This window comes from Rissa tridactyla, chromosome 4 (genome assembly GCF_028500815.1).
Source record: "Rissa tridactyla isolate bRisTri1 chromosome 4, bRisTri1.patW.cur.20221130, whole genome shotgun sequence".
In the NCBI taxonomy this organism is placed as follows: domain Eukaryota; kingdom Metazoa; phylum Chordata; class Aves; order Charadriiformes; family Laridae; genus Rissa; species Rissa tridactyla.
The window spans coordinates 62239765-62262688 of NC_071469.1; the positions used below are offsets into that span (position 1 = coordinate 62239765).

The 22924-nt window shown below is 47.3% G+C and overlaps 1 long non-coding RNA gene across 1 annotated transcript in view; it reads right to left on the reverse strand.

Moving 5' to 3' along the window:
- LOC128909542 (uncharacterized) overlaps nt 1-22496 on the reverse strand; it is a 49325-nt gene extending 26829 nt beyond the window's left edge. The window contains exon 1 of the long non-coding RNA XR_008466413.1: nt 22410-22496. This is a non-coding gene — a long non-coding RNA (uncharacterized LOC128909542). The remainder of the gene's footprint in view (nt 1-22409) is intronic.
- Nucleotides 22497-22924: the final 428 nt, after the last annotated feature.

A 22924-nucleotide genomic window follows, 5' to 3' on the forward strand; every position in this document is an offset into this window, starting at 1 on the left:
TCATTATTTTATTACAGTAATTATTTTTGTTATTTCACATTTTTAGTGCTTTGTAATTAAGCCAGGAGCTGTGACAGAGCGTGAGTTACAGTGCAGCGAGTCACGCTTGTGTATTGTTAACCGGGAGCCCGAAGGCCGTGTGCCACCGAATGCGCGAGGTATGAATTTACTGGGCTGTAAATGATACCCTCGTGTGCCTTATTGAGAAGATAAACCAGCTCACAAAGCAGAGGATTTCAGGACTCAGGATAAAAACCTTTGCTGATCCCTGGGCTGAGCTCAGGAGCAGCTCAGGAACAAAGTCAGAATACATTAAAAGGATGTTACTACTTCCCTGCTACCCCAGAAACGCTACCACAAACTCCTGTTTCCTCCTTAATTTCAGTGGCATACACAAGATATTCTGTGTGTGTAAAGCAATGAAGTTTGAAGACACCAGGTGTTATTTATTGAGCTCGGTGGCTTTCCACCAGCAGAAACCAAGAGTGCCTCTGGGCCATCTAGTTAGGAGGAATATGGTGACAATCTTTCCAGCTGTGAAGTTAGCCTGATTTCCTAATCACAATCTCACAGAGCTGAGAGAAGCCAAAGGAAACAAACTTCTGAGGCACGTGGACACTTAAATCCCATTTTAAGCATGATTAAGTGCCTGAGCCTCACTGGCTTTCACAGGCAGTTTGGGTTGAGGATCCTAACAGAGTGACCATCCCTTTATGTGTTCCCTTTTTATTTATGTAACTGGAGGTGGGTTTAGCCATAATAATAAAAGGTATACTTTATCCTATTGATTTAGCAAGATGACTCTCGGTTTCAAAATCAAATCAGTGCACAGTACTTTGGCTTAATGACTTTACAAAGGTCGGGAAGCAACGCAAACTGACCCCCTGTGTGCTTTAACCCATTGCTCACATGAAATAAAACGAGCCAGTTTATATGTCTTTCAGGGGTACTTGTTTTAGTACATTTGTCCCAGTCAAGAGCACACACACACTCAGGGAGACCCTGGCTTCCCATGGCCCCAGCAAATCCTTTCCCCCAACAGCCCCTGGGTGCCCAAACCATGGCTTGGAAATGAGGTTTAGCCTCCCAGCTGATCTAAATAAAAAGAGAACTAACATTAATAAAGGGGATGGGGTGGGCGATTGGCATCTTTGGAGTTTTAGCCACCTGCGCAACTACCAAGCCAAATTTCACAACCAACTCAAGTCCTGTCCCTTTGCTGTGTCTCACTAGGAGGCTGTCAACACTCCTCCTTACCACAGAGCTGGTTTTGTGGCTCTGGGAAACAAACCCGTCCTTTATGTTCTTATGAAGTATTCCTGGTTTATATATGATGTATTCAGACCAATCAATCTTCTATTTTGGTGGCCTGTTTAGAGACTTAGGGAGCTGGCATTGATTAAATGCCTATAATAGAGAGCATTAATTTACCCGTCAGTGGAAAAATCACCATTGTAAATTGTCCCAGTCGGTTTGTATATCACCAAACGATACGCTGCACGTTCTGGATCTGTGTACTGAACTGCACTCATACATAACGCACGTTCAATTAGCAGCACCAGCATTGCTTCAGAAGGCCATAGGCAAGAGGTCTGGGTTTGATTCTGCTGCCCTCTTTAGGATTTGTGCCTGGGAATCCCCAATCTAGTAAGAAATTAAGTGCAAGATCATGCAGCGTCTGAAGTCCTGCAGGGAGTCCACAGCATCCCATGGGACTAGGAAATAACTGGCGTATTCCTTCCTTTTGCTCATCCTGTTACACTGTTTGTAACCCAGTTAGGATGATTTTTTTTGCCATAAAGGGGAGCAAAATATTCTGTGTTTGTGGAGGTACTGGAGGCTCCTTCATCTGTTGAGTTCATGGTCCCATAGAATCATAGAATTATTCCCAGCTAAAATATCATATATTATTCACGTATTATGCCCTTGGAGCACAAAAAAGATCACAGTGCCCTAAGGGGAGGCAGGAACTAGTTTCTCTTGAGCAGTGGAACAACATTAGATTTGCATTGTCCTAGTAAAAACTGTTCAGACCCGGACCATAGGTAGATATCCCAAGAGGAGATAGCCGGCTCCTTACTGGGGCGGCAGAGGAGAGCATGAGGGCGAGAGAGGGATGAGCTGAGTGAGGAATAACTGGTATTAGCAGAAGGAAAAGCAAGGAAATGCCCTATATATGTGACCCAGTCCACTGAGGACAGAGATGCTCAGAAGCGGGTGTTGGGGGAAAGGCGGGGAGAACGGGTGAAGCACAGCAGCAAGGAGGAGCTGAGGAGCAAAAGCAAAGCTCACGTACCTTTGCTTAAAAGCCTCACCGTGAGGCTTTCTCCAGCCATTGCTCCACTTCACGCCAGGTTCATGCCCCCTGCGGCGCTCATGGCACCCTCCAGCTGCTGCAGTCTGCCTCCCTCCTCCCCAGCCACGGCACAGCCACAGCAGCCCCGGGGCATACACCTCCGTCTCTCAAACCAGTAAACACCTAGCAAAACAGAGATCGCATCCACCCTGCCTTTCTTTTTTAACAAACATCTCATAGAAGCAAAGGAGATTCTTCCTGTGAGCAAAATGGGCTGCTCCTACCTCGATAGGAGCTGCGAGAACTCGAGGTTTGGGTATTGGAGAAGTAAAGTTACCACCCAGACCTCCCAAGGACTCCCTTACTCAAACCTCCAAGCGCGAGAGTCGAGATGTGTTCTTTCTAACTGTCAGCCTTACAAAATTAATCAGAGAGATGAAAATCCCCTCTGCCATTCATCACCACCGATAAAGGTCCTGCCACCAGAAGGGAGCTGCCAATGCAGAAGGTGGGAGGTGACCCGGTTCACTCTTGCAGAGCCACTCTGGCCCTGCCACAGCCACACAGGTATGACAAAAAGCTTGTACCCATCAGAGACCTGCACAGGCATGGCTTCAAGTTACATGTGCCTGGTAGGATTGCCTGAGTTATGCAGAAGGTAGCATCCATTCAGAGATTAAGGTCAAGGTTTTGAAAAGCAATTCATGATTTCACGCAGGTCTTTCTGTGCGACGAGCTAAGCTACTCTTAAAGGCTCATATTTTCACAAAGGACAAAAGAGTATTTGGTAGCTTCTGGAAAACAGATCTTTTCAAGGGCAGAGTAAACCTTTGCATAGAAACACTACTAAGCTCCACAATGCTGAAAAGAAAGGTGTAAACCCAGCTTGGGGCTGGGAGCTGTTGAGCATCATTAGTTGCTGGGAAGCAAAGTGGATGGTTCAGTCATAGTCCAGCATTGATGTGTCTGTAACAGCTTCCAGGCTGGGACTGGTCTCATCCCACTGGCTCTGACCTCTCATCTGTCTAGGTCCAGCCAGGGAGAAGCTGAATATCCAAAGCTGAAGGCATGCAGTATCAGCCCAAAATCTGGGCAGTCTAAGTGCCCAGCATCTGCTTCATACTAGCTGCAGTCCTTGCACAAAGGGTTAATTTTATTTGCAGAGCTCCATGCTATGCACAAGTAAATCCCAGTGCATTTTTACCAGCGTGATTTATAAGCCAGGTTTAGAAAACTCTGGTCTCAGAAGCCTGTTGTCAGAGTTAATGGAGCAAGAATATGAACTGCAGCATCTTAGGGTTACAGTCATCTCTCGATAGCCTCCTTTGGACAGTTTCAGATCCAGACTTCTGCTGTGTTTTTCCAGGCTGTGGTGTGGAAGTGGCCCCTGCAGGGCCAACATGGGATGGAGATTTCTTCCTGAACTTTCCATCAAAAGGCTAAATCAGTTGCAGCAGCCTGAGGTCTGCACGACTTTCCCCCTTTCCTATCTTCCTGCAGACAGGGAGCAAAGAGAGCTCTTCAGTCTGTAACCACACATTGCTACCCAAAGTGAAGGAATGGAGGCGATGGGCATGGAGAGGGAAAGGAGTGTGGTGTTTTGCACAGCCGTGTCTGGTTTGGACCCATGGAGATCAGCACAGGCATTGCCAGCCCTCCCAGAGTAGGGATCCCACGTAACAAGACCAAATGCGATGCTACTAGATGAAGAGACTCATGTTGTACCCGTGTACTTGAAAAGTGGCTCAAATTACCTCATAGAAACCCATTTAAACAAGATTGTTTCATCAGCTGACAAATTCCCTGAGCTACTAAAGGATCCTTTGCCTGCCTGATAAAAGGTTCCATAATAAGGAAAAAAAAAGAAAAATGAAAGAAGAGCTCTCTATCAGAAGGAAAGGCAGGGAAGAACTGAAAAATCTGTATTATCCCCCAGATTTGCTCTCTAGCCCCAAGAAGCACAGACAAGACACAAGCAAGAGGACAAAATGAAACAAAGGCATCAAAAAAGCCGCACAAGCAGCAAGAATGAAAAAATTGTGTAAAAGGCTAATAATTAAGTCATTGATATGTCATTTTCTGAATTATCTGGGAGCAAAAAGAATGAGAAATGTGCCAACCTGCACACTGTGGTCCATGTCAGGAAGCAGGGGCAGGGTCTCCAGCATCATATGCTAGTGCCGTCCCTTCCATGTCAAGATCAAGAAGCTGACCATGTCCCGGGCTTTAAAACCAATTCAGTCCCCAGCCAGCAGCAGTAATAAAATGAGTACATAATGCCACCTTCTGGCTATAGTTGAGGACACAATAAAAACGTTGGCAGAAAGATAGCGTTCTGTCCCTCCTGCACTTGGGTGGATGATATATATCACTTGCTTGTGGAAGTCAAATTTCTTTTGCTGACTTAATCCCAGAGCCAAAATTAATCAGACATCCTAGCTAACAGGATCAGGAAACGCCATAAATTATGCTGCCTGCAACCTAACAACAGCATTAACAGCACGAAGAAGGTGGAGGCTTTTTTTGATTAATCACTGTTTAAGTTGCCTAAAGGACCTATGAAACCTCCTGCTGGCTGACACAATGAACAGCATTTTATATTAACCGATATAAGGAAATGTCTTTAAAAGTGATGGATTATGCAGATACGAGATGGGGACTGTGTGCTGTGGTTACCTAAGAGCTGCAAACTGCGTGACGGGCCCCTCCGCTGCCCCCAGCCCACAGCAGCCTTCCCCACCGCCTCCAGTCCACCCTAGAGAGGACACTTGTCACCCCAGTAGCTGAGCACCTTCAGGAAAAGCCACACAACACGAAGGGATGGATTGGGCTGGCTCCAGGCAGAGCTAGAAGGTTTAGGCAAACAAAACCACTGGCAAATGGTGGCTTTTTCCTTTTTTTTTTTTGTACACAAACCATCAAGCTCAGTACCGAGGAGAAGGATAGGACATGGACGTTTCATCTGGAAAGTTTTTGTGGCACACTGCAGAGCAGCGTCACTCTTTTCTTGTGCACCGAGACGCTGAGAAGTCACCGCAGTTTCCCTTAGCCCCAGTTGGGTGCCACTGTGCTGGTAGCACATCTTGCACTGGGGCGTAGAGAGCGGATGGGCTGAATGGAGGGTCACAACAACCCAGCCCCAAGCACATGAACGTCCCTTTCTGGAGCCGTAAATACAACATCCCTCATCAAAACTGTTGTTTTCTTTGTTTTACAGGAACATCTATACAGGAGAAACCATGGTTCCTGCTGCAGGGGGTATATTGAGGTTCTCATTTTCTTTGGTTGGGATTTTTCAGAGCAGTAGCACCAGCCTAGCTCTGCTCCCGCTGAAGTGAGCAGCCTCCCATCCACTGCTCCTACTGTTTGCTCTCCTGACAAGCTTCAGCGCTTAGAAAATACACTTCTATTTTCACTCTCTTGCTCAAAGAGATCTACTTCTTGGGGTGATGGGTTTTCAGAGCATCCTCCACTGTGCTGCGTTGCACATCATCATTTTAAATCCACTTGAAATGGGTAACTAGCCCTTCTCAAGTGGGAAAAGCTGCATTTTACACTTCTTTTTCTCTAGTACTATCAAATATAACATAGGCAAAGCAGCTGAGGATAAAATCCCAGAGTTGAGGCAAGCTGTTATTGTTGCCAAAACCCCACTGTCACAGGAGATCATGGCTGGACAGGTCCTTTAGGGATCTGCATAATTTTGGGTGCGCACCGATCAATGCAGCCAAGCAGTTTTGTCGTTGCTCTTCATCAGTGAGCGTTTCTACACAGACTGAAAATTTTCACCGACGTTATCTTTTGATGGCAATTCATCCAAAGTGGCAGAGGGAGAGTTTCCCAGCAGAGGCAGAGATCATCAGTGGACTTGAACTCTGAAAAATGTTTTGGAAGGACCCCTTCTCATTAAACTTCATGATTCTTTGATGAAGGAAGTTCCTCAGTCTCCTTCCTAACCTCCCAGGCTCATGCACATCTCCCCATGCCCACTGGACATAAGACATGGCTAGTAGCTTCTTGCTTACTGATTTAATTCCCTTTCCACGCAGTCAGGGGCTCCTGAAAGACAGATTCCCCTACTTTTCACTTTTCTGGTATGATGTCCAGATGGTTACTTACACCTTGATGCCAGGCTTCCCACTTGACCCCACTGCCATGTCCATGCCAGCTCTGTCTGATGGCCAGTCCCTCACCCAACCCCTGCTTTGCCCCTGGCCCTTCCAGCCACCCTGACTCCTGCACCAAGATCCCACCTGTCCTGATGTTGGGACCATCTTCAAACACCTGTGCTGGTTTTCACTTACCAGAGAAAGGAGAATATAATTATCCACCACTCCCGTGCTGTTTGGGGGCCTGGTGAAGTTACAGGCTTCGTAGAGCAACCAGACCTTCCTCCTGCAGCTTAAGGCAACGGCTCTGAGGATGGCCAAAAGAATCAAGACAAATCATCAGCAGGAATGACTTTAATCCTGTGAAGAAAATGAAGTGGCAAGAAACTATATCACTTGAAGCCTGATTGAGAACATCCCTGCAGGAATTTAACTGGCCTGAAATGGTGTGCACCTGTTTCAGACCTGACTCATCTTCACTTTCCTGAGCACTGACAAACCCCAGAGGCTGCATCCTCCATGGAGAAGTGTCTGCTTCCCTTTGAGGCTTGGGAGTGCCCCAATCCTGCCAAGGAGGCAAAGAAAGTAAATAAATCAGTGATAAAACAACTTACACCCGGCATTAGCATTGCCGAGGAAAGGGAAACGCTTTTCTTTTAAAAGGCTGATCTCTGGAGCCTGGATTTCTAAAACACATATTTCACTCTGTGCATATTCGCCAGCTTCAAGTGAGACTTTCCAGACCTCATGGCCAAGGACTGCATGAAGCTCTGCTGCTCCCATCACAGGAGCTGCTTTTAAGTGCAGTAATGCATCGGTGTGAAGGCAGCAGGCTGTGCCACAGCTCCTCTCCCGCAACTTTGGAGTCATTGGGGCTTGCCTTACCCCCGGGGAGGCGGAGGGTGCCCATGTCAGATGCCCTCCTCACTAGCTCTGCCAATTAAATTAGACAGGCCAACGCTTTTGCCTTTACTAATTGATGCAGCAAGCACATAATTAAAGGACTCCCCATCGCTTTGCAATCTTATCTGGCTATTTGACCAGGTGGAGCCCTATCACGCACCTTCCTCTCAGCCTGCTACCTGCTTTTCCACCTGCCAGTCATTAAACGTCACCCCTCTACCAGGCCATGGGATGATGAATGCTCTCTCTGCTACTCTGCATATCAACCATGCAGGAGGTCAGATACCCCCTCCGCTGCTGTCTCCTGGTTCGTCTGATCTGGCAGATGGATCCCTCAGTGTCTTTGTCTGCTCTGACCTACTTCTCCCTTTCATCATCTGCCGGCTGAATCTCTGGGGTGTCTGACTCACCACAGATGTGGGGATGCTGTGCCTGCCCACACGCATCTCTTCTCTCCTGGCAGCAAATTAACCCTTCGTTTTAGGTATGGGGGTGACCTGCACTGATTTCCCCAGCCAAGCTGTGAGCTCTTCCTTGCTGAAGCCAACAAATTCCAAAACCACCTGCCCTCAGACCACCTCCAGCATGCTGGCAATGGCTCTTCCATGTTTCTCTGCAGGATGGGAATCCCAGGGTAAACAGGGCCAGTTGTCTGGGAACGCTGCTGGCTGAGGAGTCCCTGGGGTAGTGGCATGGAGCCCATCCTTCTCCTCTCTGGTTAACAGGAGGGCTGAATTCAGATGGAGACATTTCTCGCACCCTGCAAGACCATTTGGTGTCCTGTAAGGTGACAATGAGGTGCAGGGGACGCTGAAGACAGCTACGATGGCAGATTCAGGCTGGCCTAAGCATCTCTGACCAGAAGGACACCAGGCAGTGCGGAGCAGAGGCTCCCAGTCTGAACCTGGGGCATTGCAGAGGAGCTCAAGCTGGGCGGGCACTGCTGGAAGCAGCCAGGGCCAAGCCACCAGCCCTGCTGTGTGGTTGTAGGAGACCGAGTTGTACACACAGCTGGGTCTTTTCTGAGGTCTGCCAGAAAGGTCATGATTATCCATCCTGTTGTGACACCTGCAGGAACCCACAGATCCCCTCTTTTGCAGACAGGGGTGGCAGCAGCAAGCAGACTGCTGCTATCCACTTCTTGCCACAGCCGTGACTTGACCGAGGATCAAGCATGCGCTGAACTCGCCAACCGCTTCTGAACTGCCCCTAGCTGGCAAGAGGAAGTGTTGGAGTAAGGAAATAATTTTTACTGCGTTAGTGGCTGTCTTTGATTCATGCCGCACAGGTGTTTTGGGGAACTCGGGAACTGAGGAGCTGCGTAAGTAACTGCTGCAGCTATGGCAATGCACATCCTCTGCCCCACATGGGGGTAACTCTGTCTAGACGTGCCTTTAGAGGAGACACTGTTGTGTGGCCTCTGAGCTGCGTGTTGCAGGAAGGGAGGACCTATGGAAATCCTTTTTTCCTTGCAAACCCCCCTATTACAGGAGCTATTCCCAGCAGCAGTTTTGAGCCTGGATTCTTCATACAGACAGCGGGGCGGGGGGCACCAGAAGGAGATCTTTTTCCAAGTCACTCGTATTGAAACATGAGATGGCTCTGAAGTGCTACGTTGTGATATACACTAATACAGAGAGAATCCATAGAGAAGGTTTTTAGAAGTCTCTGAGTTTTTGCACGGGTAGCATTAAGGGCTGGACGCTGACAGATACGTATCAGCCGAGCTGCAGGCGCTGAGCCAAGGCTCTGAAGGATTCAGCCTGAGTCGGGGCTTAATTTCTTCTTGCTGAGAAGTGCTGCTTGCGTTGAGTCTTAGCATAGGAGCATTTAACAGGAGAACAACCAGGCACTCCAAGGCTTAATGCAAGAGTACATGCTCAGAGAAAGCAAGTGAGAAGAATTTTGATTAATTGCTGTGTATTAATTTGCCGCTGCAGCAGATGGAATATTTGCTTCAAGCTTTTCCGAGAAACAACATGAAAATGTTTTACACAGCCGACAGGCTTCGCAGTCAAGCCCTTTTGCTGTTGGTTAACTCTCAGCCCCACGTTAGTGAATGAACAGGACAAGCAAAAACATCTTTTCACTTCCGAAGGCAGCAAAGCTCGCTGAGCTAGGATAAAAAGAGGTGAACTATAACATAAGCTAGTGTAGGTAGACTCAGAGAACACACAATCCCCCTTTAAAAGCCTGGCTATTGCACAAATCCTCATTTTGTGGTTTTTTTTCTTTTTTTTCAAGGAGCATCCTTATAATTTATACACAAACAACCTAATCAAAGATAGTGTCAGCTCTGGAGAAAGAAATGCAGAAAGCCGGAGCTGGGCATGGGCAGGTACTCTGAAAACAAACACTTTCATCTTGTCAGGAGTGGTTTGTTTGCATCTTACCCAGAACTGTGAGGAACCATAACCACAAATACTTCACACGGTACTTTGAATTTAATAGCTCACATGGGCTACTGTCTGAATTACTGCCTTTTATTTTATGACTAAATTAATATTATATACACAGGAGCACATTTAAAATACCCAACAGAGTAAAAGAAATGATTGCTGTGTTGAAAAATATAAATTTTTATGCACAGAAGTTATTAGTAAAACCACATTCCCCAGTCCATTAATGTGCACACATTTAAATTTTCTTTTTTTTTTCCTTTGACCTTTATTTTCAGATACTACAGCATGTTATCTTAAAGCTTTAATAAAACAGTAATTCACTCATGCTTTTTATGGCCTACTAATTCGTCTGTTGTGCCATGTATTGGGTTTCATAACTTTTATATGCAAATCAATAAAAACTCCTTTGATATTTCATTTAAATCATTGAATAATTAACACATCCCAGCCCCCAGATCAGCTAAACTGCGAAACGGAGACCAAGCCCTCACAAAATTTCAAGTAAAAGAGAGAAAAAAATAAGATTTGGAGAAATACATCTTTTTTTTAAAAAAAGATAATTAGAAAAGCTGTGCTTATGAAATAGGAAAAAAAGAGGAGAAAAATCTCATGCCTGGTAAAAAATAGCCCTGGATGTGTATAGTAGTTGCAAATGGAAAAAAAGGAAAATGGAAGCTGACAAAAATATTGGTATAAACCTCTTTGAATTCGTTATCTGAGTTCTAAGAAATGGAAAATGCAGTACAGTGCTCATGGTTCAGGATTTCCCAGCTCCATCCATCGCACCAGGATTGTACTTGGGCTTTGCAAGGGCTTTGCGGTGCAGCCTGATCTCACAGCGGTGGCATGCACCCAGGCTCAAGGCGTGATGCCCTTTCCTGCCTTTAACGCTCTTCCCCACGTAAGCAATGCCATGGGACCGTTCCTGACTCCTCCAGGCATCACGGTGCTCCTGGCTTCCTTTTTTAGACTGGTTTCTCACAAAAACAAGAAGGCTGCAGTCCCACCACTGCGTATAGGTCTTCTCCTGGTAACCGCTAAACCCAGGGGCCGAGTCTATGTTTCACAGAGGGGCAAGATCTCAAAAATACGCAAGTTCCTGCAAGCGTGATGAAAAATAACAGGCCAAGCAAAGGCAAGAGAGGCAACGTGTCCTAAATGCAAAGGCTGAAATCTGAGCCCACAGAGAAACTGGATAGTCCATGTGAGAGGGGGACTCTGGTTTAGGCATGACTTGGTCCTGGGCTCGTATCAGGTATCAAGCGCAGCAGCTGTCAGCCTTGTTCCACAGGTCTGTAATGAGAAAAACAATCTCCTGGTTAGTAACATCCCGCTAGTTCTGAAGATAACCCTACGTCTGCGAAGGCTGTGTGAAGGAGCCCTTGAGGCATGCCGGAGGTTGCAGGTAGCCTGAATCCCAAACTTCAGGAAGGGGCTTTTTGGTATCATCCTTCCTCAGAAGTTATGCTGCCTGCACCACTACACAACAAAAAGCTCAGCAGTGATGGGACAGGGTTTAGATGTATGGTGTATATTATATTACAGAGAGAGAGGATCTGATGGACACTAAGCCTCAGCCACTTGGGAATCTTCATCTGAGTGAGGGACAAAACCTCTTTTGCGCTGATCAAAGTAGTTAAAAGATGTTCCCACCCACTGCTCCCTGGATTGTCTGTGTCAGCCGGAGCCAGCTACTCCTTGCGTATGCAGGAAAGGAGACAGCAGAAGCTGGCAGTGCAGTGGCTCCTTGCTCTGAGCCTTGTTGGGAGCCACACAGTAAAGAGACAGCCTTAATCTCAGCGCCTGAAGGACGGAGGGCTTGGTTTTGCGAAGCCCAGCTCACAGCTGGCCTGGCTGCACAGGCATCAGTTTGGGCATTAGTTTTTCATGGCACTAGAGTACATTCACTTTATTGCATATTTAAAGGTCCTTGCTACTCAGGCTGGTGTTTGGCTGTGCCAGTCCAAAACTGCCCAGGGAGTCCAAAACTCGACTCAAGATCACTGCACAGTCATTAAAACGCAGAAATCTTTTGAACTTTGTACACCAGCGTTGGTACTGTCTCCTGATTTTTGCCTGCTGTAGGGAGGGAAGAATTAACTGAAGAGAAATTAAGGACAGGCTTTAACTTTGCCTTTGCTTAAATAATGAGTATTTGTTTAGTTAAAATCTGTAACATCATATTAAAAAGAGAGCACCGCACTGAAATAGAGATTTGGATCAATTAAGGGTGCGTAGCATTTTCTATTTGTTTATGTCAATCACTGTCAGAGAAAGCCATTATCCAAAATGACATGGGTGTGTTGGAGCAGGTCCAGAGGAGGGCCACGAAGATGATCAGAGAGCTGGAGCACCTCTCCTATGAGGACAGGCTGAGAGAGTTGGGGTTGTTCAGCCTGGAGAAGAGAAGGCTCCGGGGAGACCTTATAGCCCCTTCCAGTACCTGAAGGGGACCTACAGGAGGGATGGGGAGGGGCTGTTTGCAAGGGCATGTAGCGATAGGACGAGGGGCAACGATTTTAAACTAGAGCAGGGTAGGTTTAGATGAAGGCATTAGGAAGAAGTTCTTCGCAATGAGGGTGGTGAAACACTGGAACAGGTTGCCCAGAGAGGTGGCAGAGGCCCCATCCCCGGAGACATTCAAGGCCAGGCTTGATGAAGTTCTGAGCAGCCTGATCTAGTTAAAGATGTCCCTGCTTACTGCAGGGGGATTGGACTAGATGATCTTTAAAGGTCCCTTCCAACCCAACACATTCTATGATTCTATGAAAAGAGCAGTGGCTTACTCAAGGAATGCTGATCTAATTCTCTGTCCATCCAGAGTTTTGCCCATGTTACCACAAGGAGCAGAGATAGAGCAAGCACCATGTTGGCCTGCCATTTCATCACCTAATAGTGAGGCCAAGGACAAGGAAAAAAATCTAATCTAAACAGCTTGGTCCACACATTACTGAGTGCTTATATTGCCTACAGAGAGCTGGGGCACAGCGCTCACCGTCAAGCAGATGCATTCAAGGCTGAGGGCGCACTGTTAAAGGTGCTGGGTTTTACATGGGCATTAGAGGAGTGCTTGACTACTCTCATCGCTATCTTGGCGTAATTTTATGTTAATTCCTTAAATGTCAATTATTCAGAGGTTTCTATGCTGCACTTCTAACTTCAAAGTTATTTCTTTTAAATTGTCGCATACACCATTTAACGAGGTTCTGTGCTAAAGGTCCCATTTTTTTTAATATTGATTTTCTTTTATATCTTTGCAGTACAGAATTAGCCAGGGCTCCCGCTCAGAGTCCTATCACTGGTTTGTCTTTATTACTTCTGGTACATTTTCAATGTTTTACATTTAAATTTGTGCACTTCTTTTTATTGTGCTTGTAACCATCTTAATTTATTTTCTGTTCTTCCTTCCAGTTAAAATGGACACACTCAAAGGCCATCCACTGTTATTGAACCAAAGAGCACACATCATCCAGGGGAGTTCATTGGGAAGATATCTGGGGCTATTGCACAGAAGCCTAAATCAAGCACTTGTCTTTTCAGACCTTACAGATTACTAATCTCTGAATTTGGGGTGAAGCCTGGCTGGTTTTAATCAACTCATGTCTTTGTATGCTCCATCAATCTCAAAATGGGTAAGAAAATTGCTTATTAAATTCTTTAACCAGTAGTGTCCCTGTAATTAAATGAGGCCCAAGATAAGAGTACTGCAATAAATGTTTTATCTGCTCCCCATCCTTATTAAAGCCCTGAGACTTCAAAAGCTTACACAGGCGCATCCCGGTGAGCACTGGGATTCCTCTCGCTGACTTCCAAGACCATAGTTACCATGGGTTCGGGGGATCATAGTGGGACCGCACCAGGAGGCAGACCCTGGCTCCCCACAAGGATGAAATGGCCTGATGTGATTTACTCAGGGTTTGTCTCACCAGCTTAAGTCTGTAATTACTGGCTTAAAAGAAGAAAGCTCCAAAGCAGAACTCCAAACCCACACACAACTGGATTTCCCTGATTCCCCCAGAGCAGGGACGCACCACAGGTGGTACCACCAACAGTTTGCATCAGATTACAGAATGCCAGAGCTCTCTTTTTGGCTTGAATCTTTTTTTTCCCTCTTTAAAAACTCATAGATACCTACAAACCACATTCTACCCAAAGATGCGTTCAGTTCCTAGAGCATCTTAGGTCTATTTACCCCTTAGATGTTTGCTGCTCCACTTCGCAATTTCACCTCATGATACTTCCCCCAAGCTCGAGTGCTGCTAAAGCCACAGCTCAGCAAAATTACCCCTTTCCCAGCTGTACCACCATCCGTGTCCTTCAGTCACAGGCCCCTGACATTGAGGGCTGCTTCGCCTGCTTCCCCCTCTTGAGCCTAAGGAAGCTGCAGCCCCAGGGAACCCGAATCACAGCAAGGCTCCAGCAAGAGACACTTGGGGACAGCAGCAGGCAGGGGGACAACAAGGGGACAACGCCTGGTTTAACCACAGCATTGGGAAACCCTCACAAGTGACACAGAGATGTGAGATGACATGCAGTGAAAAACACCGGAGCAGCCGGTGAAGCGGTGTGAGATGCCGCAGGGAAGGCCTGGAGCTGAGCCACGGCTCTGATGGGACTCACCGGCTTTTTACCCATGCTCTCTTTCTTTACCCTTTCCTCTGAGGAGGAAAGCTCATCTCTGAAAACCTCCTTCCCAGGTGGGTTTAGCAACACACAGCAAAAAGTGATAAACAGGGGCGTTATGGGCTTATGGACCCAATACGTTAATATAAAAGGACTCGCAGTAGCCTGCAAAAATGGCAATTTCAGGTGAGCCTTCAGGCACGTAAACGCTCATGTACCACCACAGGCCAGAGAATCAGCTGGTCTAAATGAGTACAGGTGCTGCAGCCAGCAGAGATGTGCCGACGAGCTGAGAAACCATCCTCCTCCTCTTTGTATTGGAAATCAGTCAAAAATGTAGCGGGGATGCACAACTGGGAGCACAGAGGTGCCCCAGTTTTGCCGGGGGCTCTTTTTAAATTTGTTATCATCTCCTCATGGGAGGAAAAAAAAAAAAAAGAAATTAATTCATCCTCTCTGAGCAATTGCAATCAAAGCAAAAAGCAAGATTAACCCAGGTTGTCTCCTGCTCTAAAATTGTATTCTTGTCACTGCTTGACCAAAGTCCCAAACAAACCCAATTCTCCAAACAAATAATGATGGCTTTAATACATACATTTAGAAAATGCAAGGGTTTTGCTTTGTTATTAAAGTTTAATTAGTAATTAATATTTATGCAGCCATTGGCTGGAATTCTGCAAGTTACATAAATAAATATTAACTTGTGGATGATTTTAAAAAAAACGCCACCTTGCATCTGAAATTTATTTGTGTGACTCTCTATTACTTATTCATTAATTCATGTATAATTCGAACTCCTCTTCATTCCAGATGGAGTGGGAGGGATGGGGGGAGCTCCCTTGGGAATGATGTGCACGGTTTTAATTCTCAATTTAGTCTCCATCACTACAAATTAAACGTTTAAAAATTCTAAACAGAGCGTTTAGCGATGCTGACATGTTCAAATCCACCAGTCTGTGAGAACTGGTGTTCCTTTAGGTGCGTAACGGTACAAGTTGGAGAGTGACATGCAGCACTTGAGCAGAAAGGCCACCTTTTATATCGTCCTTTTGGCCAGTGAAGGATTCCCTGCGTCCGAACTCCCACCAAGGTCAGTGGGTGTTTCACCTGCTCCAACATAGGGATTAGAGGAGAAATCACGGACTGAGCCTGCAGCAAGCCTCTGAATTAAGAGCAATGAAATGTCAAAGGAAGACCTTTAAGGGGGTTATTTGGCTATTAATTTTTAGCATGCCATCAAAAATTACCAGGGCTTCTCATCCCAGAAACACCTGATTGGGAAATTCAGGCTGGCGAGAGCACAGCATCGCCTTGGCCATGCAGGTGGCCCGGTTGCGCACACCATCCCGAGTGCCACGCGTGTGCTTGCAGCCCAGCCTCGGCCACCGCGCACAGGGCAGGAGTGCTGCTGGATGAGGGGCCCTGGGAACTGCCTCTCCATCATCCTACTGGATGACACTGGAGAGTCAGAGAGGAGATAAAAAGCACCATTATAGGCCAGCTCCACTCTTCCTGGATCAGGATCTAAAAGCAGGGGGTTAGGGCTTGTTTCTTCTCCTTTGCCTGGGCTGTTACCAAAGCCCAAGTCACACGTGATTCCTCTTCCCTGGTGTCCCCATAACGCTCTGATGTGTGGTACCTCTCGGGGGCTCCCAGTTCCCACGGGGTAAATATCAACTGAAAGGGAACAACAAATGGTACATGGTTAATTGCTCTAGGGACTAATTAGTTAGGGAAGAGTCCTTGGGAACAAATAGTGCTGCAAAGGATGTATGGGTGCCCTAGTGACACTGTTGGGCTCATCTCACAGCGCCAGGACAACATGAGGAGCAGAGGAGGAGAGGAAAAGCACTATGGCACGTACATCTGGACGGCGGGGATGTCTGCTTAACAGTGATGCAGCACAAAAAGACTTGGACGGGAGGTCTGGAGCCAGACCCCTGCAAGAACACAGGTCTGGGGGCCAGATCCTGGGGAAGCAGGAGATCTGCTGGTGGCCTTTGAGCTGATTTGCTGGCAAATAAGAACAAGATCAGGTCGTTTGTAGTGTTTGCATTTATGGGTATTCTGACTACAGTGCCTGTAGAGACCCTGTTCTCTGCATTACAAGGCTGGAGGTGAGCCCTGTGTGTACTGGGGTGGGGGGCGGTGTTTGCACAAGTGCCTGCACTGCCCCCCTCCTGGGGGGGTTTGGGGCTGCAGCCTGGCACTATGGGGCTGGGATGTGAGGAAACCTTAGGATCTGAGATGCACCAAAGTCAGACCTTTGCAGCCAGAGAAGGGGGGAGAACACATCTCAGCTTTTTTAAGATCACAGGAAACAAAGAGGCTACATACACTTTAAATCTCTCCTGCTGTCCCGCTCCAAGGACTGGCCCCTTTAAGCATCTTCCGTTGCTCTTTCTGAGCTGCATTTCTGAGCTAAATGCAGTAATTTCTGAGTAATCACCTCCTGCTCTCCAAAGAGCTACCTTATGAACACAGGCTTGTGCAACCTTAAGGCCCCAATAATTGGAGCCTATAAATTGTTAAGAACCAGAGATCCTTCCAGTTTCAACTACGCTGTGTAAGCTGCCTAATAATCATACAGCACCACAGGGTAGGACAATAGACAGGAGGGATGGGGGGCATTAAGAGATGGTATTGGCAAGCTTTTAGGGTGGATTTTGCACATCTTCCAAAGTGGATATTAAAACCCACCGCCAGCCATTCAAAAAGCCTCCAGAGGTCAAAACTCCAGCAGCTAAAAAGATGCCTCACCTATACCTTTGCTCCCAAGGGAATGGAAATAAATCGAGGTGCTGGCTTACACCCGCAGTAATCCCCAAGGCACTGACAGCCCTCACTTCTTTCTTAACCTAGAAGGAGAGGAGTCCCTAAAAACATCAGCATACTACCCTCATTTTCTTGTGATCACTTGCCTTTTGTCTCTGTAGTTGAAGAGGATTGATGTTTCCTGGCTCGGGAGGCTCACCCGAGTAGTGTTAGCGTTACAGCACACGAGGAGCGCAGAACTGTTTACTTTAATCACGAGGCTGCTGTCTGGCACAGACACCTCCTCTCTCTGCGCTGCTGTATTCAGGAGCTGTGTGGATCCAGACACGGCTCTATTTTCTCCTTTTTCCGTCCCATTTCATCAAGGCAGTGAAGGCTGGAAAACACTTGTTAGCAGGCACAATTTCTGCCTCATGCTACCTGAATTCTGCTGATAAGATTAAGCTATAGTCCAAGACCTTATTGGTTTATATTTCACAGCTACCAGACATCTCCTAGAAAGCAGCATTGATGCGATGTGGATTCCCTCTATAACAACTGGGTTGCCAATAAAAATGCAAAAGTACCTTAAAACAATGCAATTCGAGGAGATGTCAAAGAAATTCCATCTAGGTCTGTAAAAGAGTTTATATATCACAGAGGAGGAGACAGCAAAGCTGTAGTGTTATTGAGCCATTTAAAGTAATATCCCCCATTACTGCAGAGAGCCCACATTCATCTGGGATCTCATGTGGGCTGACAACGGTTCTAGCTTCACTCCACCTCACACCAGCAGCACGGCCCTAAGACAAGGGATGTGAATGCAGCAGCACACACCTGCTAGCTGGAGTTTTGGAGGGTCTGCAAAACTCTTCCTAGGACACAGGAGAGTATGCAGAGAGCACCCAGGCACCTTTTCCCTTCTGGAGTGTGAAGCCAGCCCTACAAGGCTTTGCTTTCTCAGTTTTGCTGGCTGTGCTGTGATCCTTAATCAGTAGCTACTGCCTTCTTGCTCCTAGTTAATTTTTTTTTCTCTCTCTTTTCTCTTTTTTTCTTTCTTCTTTCTATTTTTTTTCTTTTTTTTTTTTTTTTTTTTTTGCAGGGAGTGCTGCCTCCTGGAAACAGCAGGCTGGAAATCTGTTCTGCCTCAGCATTTGCCTCCTACTGGGCTGGGAATTTCAATACTGTATATAACATTGTAAACAATATATTTCCCTACCTGATAAAATTTCCAGGTAGACGATGTTTGGCACTAGAGGCAACTTGAAGGCAGTTCCAGTCTGAAAAATTAGGTACATATTCATAAACCTCCCCACTTCACCCAGCTGATGGGTTGTCGGTCAGATTTGACCCGCCAGATTATTTCTCTGGCTCATCACCAGTGCCTCATAGGAGACAGAAAAGACTATTAGGGCAAGATGTGCTACCCTGACAAGTGAATACTTTGACGCCTGTGTTGAGTGCTGGGGACCACCCCTACCTCGGTGTGGCTAATGGAGACAGGGAACCGAGCAGGTTTGCACCATGCCTGTGCTGAGCCAGAACCTAGAAGAGGGATCACACAACCTGAGACGAGTCCCCAGAATTGTGATGTGCTGTTGGGAGAGCTGGGCATCCCAGGAAGGATTAAAAACCACCCCGACTGGGTCATGAAAGCCCCAGCGGGACTCTAAGCCTGCCCTGCCCCATGCCCTGGGCAAGCCCAGCCGCTCGGTGCCTCAGTTTCCCCAAAGGCGAGCTGGGCACCCCTGCACCCCTGCCATGCCCAGCCCTAGCCGTTTCCCCCATCCAGGGCTCGGGTGGGAGGTGCCGAGCGGTTCCCGGGCGGTGGCAGCTCCCGCAGGCGGCGGACCCGCACCGCGGCCGCCGGGAGCGCGGGGGCCGTCGCCGGGCTTTCGTCTCCCTCTGCTGTCACAAGCCGGCTACTGCCACAAGTGCTGTTTTATAGAACCGAAGAATGGTTCAGGTTGGAAGGGACCTTAAAGATCATCTAGCTCCAACCGGTTTTGCCAGGGGACGGGAGGTTTTCAGCACACGCAGCCTCCAGGAACAGAGGGGACGGGGAGAGCCGCATCCCCACCGGGAAGGGGTTTCCAAGCATTTTTTCCAGGGGCTGGAAATTAAGGGGAGTAAAAAAATACCCATACATCTGCCAGAAAGCACTCGGGAGGATGAGAAATAGGGGTCAGTGTCTGGTCCGGCACACAGACCTGCGATGTCCCCGTCCCACCCACTTTGCTGGGTGGCTGCATGACCCACTTGCGCTCGCCCACGGTGCTGTGCCAGCTGAGTCTCAACCCAGAGAAGCAGAATTCATCTGCAAGGGAATGCACACAGACCCGTCCCACACCACTGCCATCACTCCCCACCCCTGACTCCCCCAAGGCTGGGCCGCAGTGCCCTGGTACAAGATTACACTGTAATATGCATCCTTCCTGAGAAACAGCAGCTCCTGCAGAGCTGGGACAGCCTGGGACAGCCCAGGCACTCCTCTGGGAGCATACGTCCCCTATCTTTGCTACTGTGATAGAAGCCAGACACACATGCTCACCGATTAAAAAGCAAATCCAGATCATTTCCATTTATTCTACAAGCTGCAAACAAAAGTGGAATAAAACTGGATCAGTTTAACACCCTCACCTTAGAAAAGGACATCCTCCCCTGAAAAATCGTGGAGACAAAAATCTGCTGCATACACACAACTCACAGAGCTGTAGAGACTTTACTTCAGAGTGGCAGCTCTGGGCAAGGTCACTTGGTGAAATGTGAATAAAACTTCTCGTATCACTTAGAAAGCACAGGGACGTCTCTCAAGAACCGCTTCACAAAGCATTTCCCTGCAGGGTCTGCAGCTCATCTGGAATGACATAGAAGCCACTTGTGGGGCAAAGCCTGCAGAGCTGTATGACTTCTGTATGGTAGTAATTACAAAGGCTTTGGAAATGCAATAAAATCTAAAAAAAATAAAAAAAAATAAAAAAATCTATTTAAGACACTTTTTTGATCCCCTCGAGTCTGAGGGTGCCCTTCTGCTTTTACTGCGTCCATGCCCTCAGTGTTCCTGGAGGCAAAGGAAGCGCTGTTATCTCTGTGCACACCACGGGGAACTGGGAGGCAGAGGATGTAAGGACAGGCTTTTCAGAAGCGACTGGCGATTCTGAGTCCCATATTTGGGACATGCTGCTTGAGAGAGCCCTACTTGCAGAGGTGAGCCTGGCAGCTTTGGCTTGAATCCAGTTTAGTTGCCCCAAGCTAAACAATCAAACACGAAGGTGCTTAAAAAACGAATGAAAAATCACCAGTCACTGCTGAAATGTCGACCTAAATGACTTGCCCCAGGTTATACAGGGGAGACTGGGATGGGACCAAGTAAACTGAACAGCCTCCTGAACGGCTGAATAGCATCCCAAAAGCCCAAGTCTTGATCCCTTAGGACAGTGGACGTCCCCACGGGACATGTGCATGTGGCACCCAGCACCCAGATCTCAGCTCTCGAGTTCTGCACCTCCGTGGCTTCCTAACAAGTAACATTAGTGTGAGGGGCGCTGGGGTTAGTTAACCGTCAGGCTGGCAACAGGCAAAATTGCCTATTAAAAATAGGGCTCCACCGAGAGCGGAGGGAGATACCATGAACTTGAAAGCTCCTATCTTCTTCCTTCTCATTGTACACCCTTAACAAATTTCCAGGCTTCAGCAACATGCTGACCATCACTGCCTGACGCTTACCTGTTATTATAATATCTTTACTCTGTCATCCAGAGTTGACCTTGGGAAAGAGATCTAATATATATTCATAACTCCATTTAATTTCATCATTAGCTCTTCTGTATACCTAATTTATCACCATAACCATGTCTGCAATTTCCTTGCCAATATAATGTAGATGTAGGAAGGTGACATCAGCAGAGCGGTTCCTAATCTCGTGTTCTGCCTTCCCAACTCCCCCACCCCGGGGTAGCTGCAGAGGAGGCAGTTTTTCTTTCTCAGCCATGACAGTCTGTTAAACTCTTAAACTGAATGAAGTTGTTCCTCCACCAATTACTCTGTTTAGACCTTGATCACATTAAGAAGGCTGGGCTTGAAGAGGAATACTTCACAAAAGCATCTTTATGAAAACATTAGAAACGTGTTGAGAACGCATTAGCATCATAAATCACAATTTGGATGCGACGCCATGTCAGCAAGGAACTGAAGTATAAAGCCCCAGTTGACTCCAAGAGCGTCTGGATCAGTGGTTAGCTTAGGCTTAGCCCTGCTGAAGGAAACACGTTGATGCAAAAATAAGGCTTATCTTTTGTACAGCTGTCAGTTTGCCGATCTTAAAATATACCACAAAGCCACGAATTCCTTGTGTAATGGACAGAGAAATCCTGGTCTGGCAAGCAGAGTGATAAGACTAAGGGCACTCAGCAAGGTGGTAGCAGAGCTGAGCCTAAGTCCCATCACACTGTTCTGCGCACAACATAACACGGCCTCCCATCACCTCCAAGAGTGACCGGTGGCATTTGGATCTGCATTTGGGTCTAGCTCACCCGTAGTTTTGTTCTGTACATCTCAGGAGCAAGGCAACCACTATGGTGTTCACAGTCACCTTCCTGCACTGCAACCTCTGATCCCAACAGCATCCTGGTGCTCCGAAGAGCTTCCTGCCCCTATCCAGCCCTGCTCTCTCCTGAGGCCAGTGAACAAAGCCCATGCTCAGAGTCACATCTAGAAGAAGGGGGAGCAGTCGCCAGCTGCGCGTGGCTACGTGCAGAGGGACACACTGCAGCCCCTCTGCTGCACACACACAACCACCACCTGCACAAGAGCACCATGAAAACATGCTCCTGGGACCTCCTAGGTAAGGCAGGGGCACAAGCCACATCCAGGACCAACTCAGTCACAGCAGAGGGGAAAGAACTTGTCCTTGACAGGCAGCAGAGGCAATACCAAGATGCCAGGGCAGTGCTCAGAAATGCTCAAAGAAACCCCATTTGCCACCCAAAAGCTGGAGATGTGCGCAGACATAATTAATAAGAGCCCCTCCAAGGGCAGCCTGCATGAAGCAGACACAGAGCTGCTTCTCTAAGCAGGCCTGGAAAAGCCCAGAAATACATGGAAAAACATCACCAGAAGCTATTTACAAGGAAATGCAGAGGAGGACAAAGGACAAAGCAGAGGAGGAAAATCTGGTGCAAAAAAATGCACTGCAAGTGCTTTACTTCCAAACGGTGAGGGGCAGGGTGTACCAGCAAATGCCACACAAGGTCATCAACAGTAATTACTGCAAGAGAAATCATTATGTTAAAGCTTCAGGAAAGCAGAGGAAAAAAGTCTTACTGATTTTACACTGAGGGTGGTGAAACGCTGGCCCAGGTTGCCCAGAGAGGTGGTGGAGGCCCCATCCCTGGAAACATTCAAGGTCAGGCTGGACGGGGCTCTGAGCAACTTGATCTAGTTGAAGATGTCCCTGCTCGTTGCAGGGGGGGTGGACTAGATGACCTTTAAAGGTCCCTTACAACCCAAATTATTCTATGATTCTATGATTTGAAGTGATACAGGTTAAGAAGAAAGCACAAGGTAAAACAGGCAAAGGGACCAACAGTAAGCAGGTTGGGTTCCCAGGTGTTTCTCAGCATCACACCCAACAGAAACCAAGCATGCAATTAAACAAAGCAAAATTAAAGCTTGGTGGGATCTAAACACCCCTGGGGAGATTCTAAATTACACACAAGATGTTCAGACCCTCAAGTACCTTCTTTGGCAGCACGTGAGACAACTAGATATGTCACTGCGGGTCAGAGGGGCCTGGAGAGGTGTCACAACATGCTGAATAGCTGCCTGAGAGACATCTG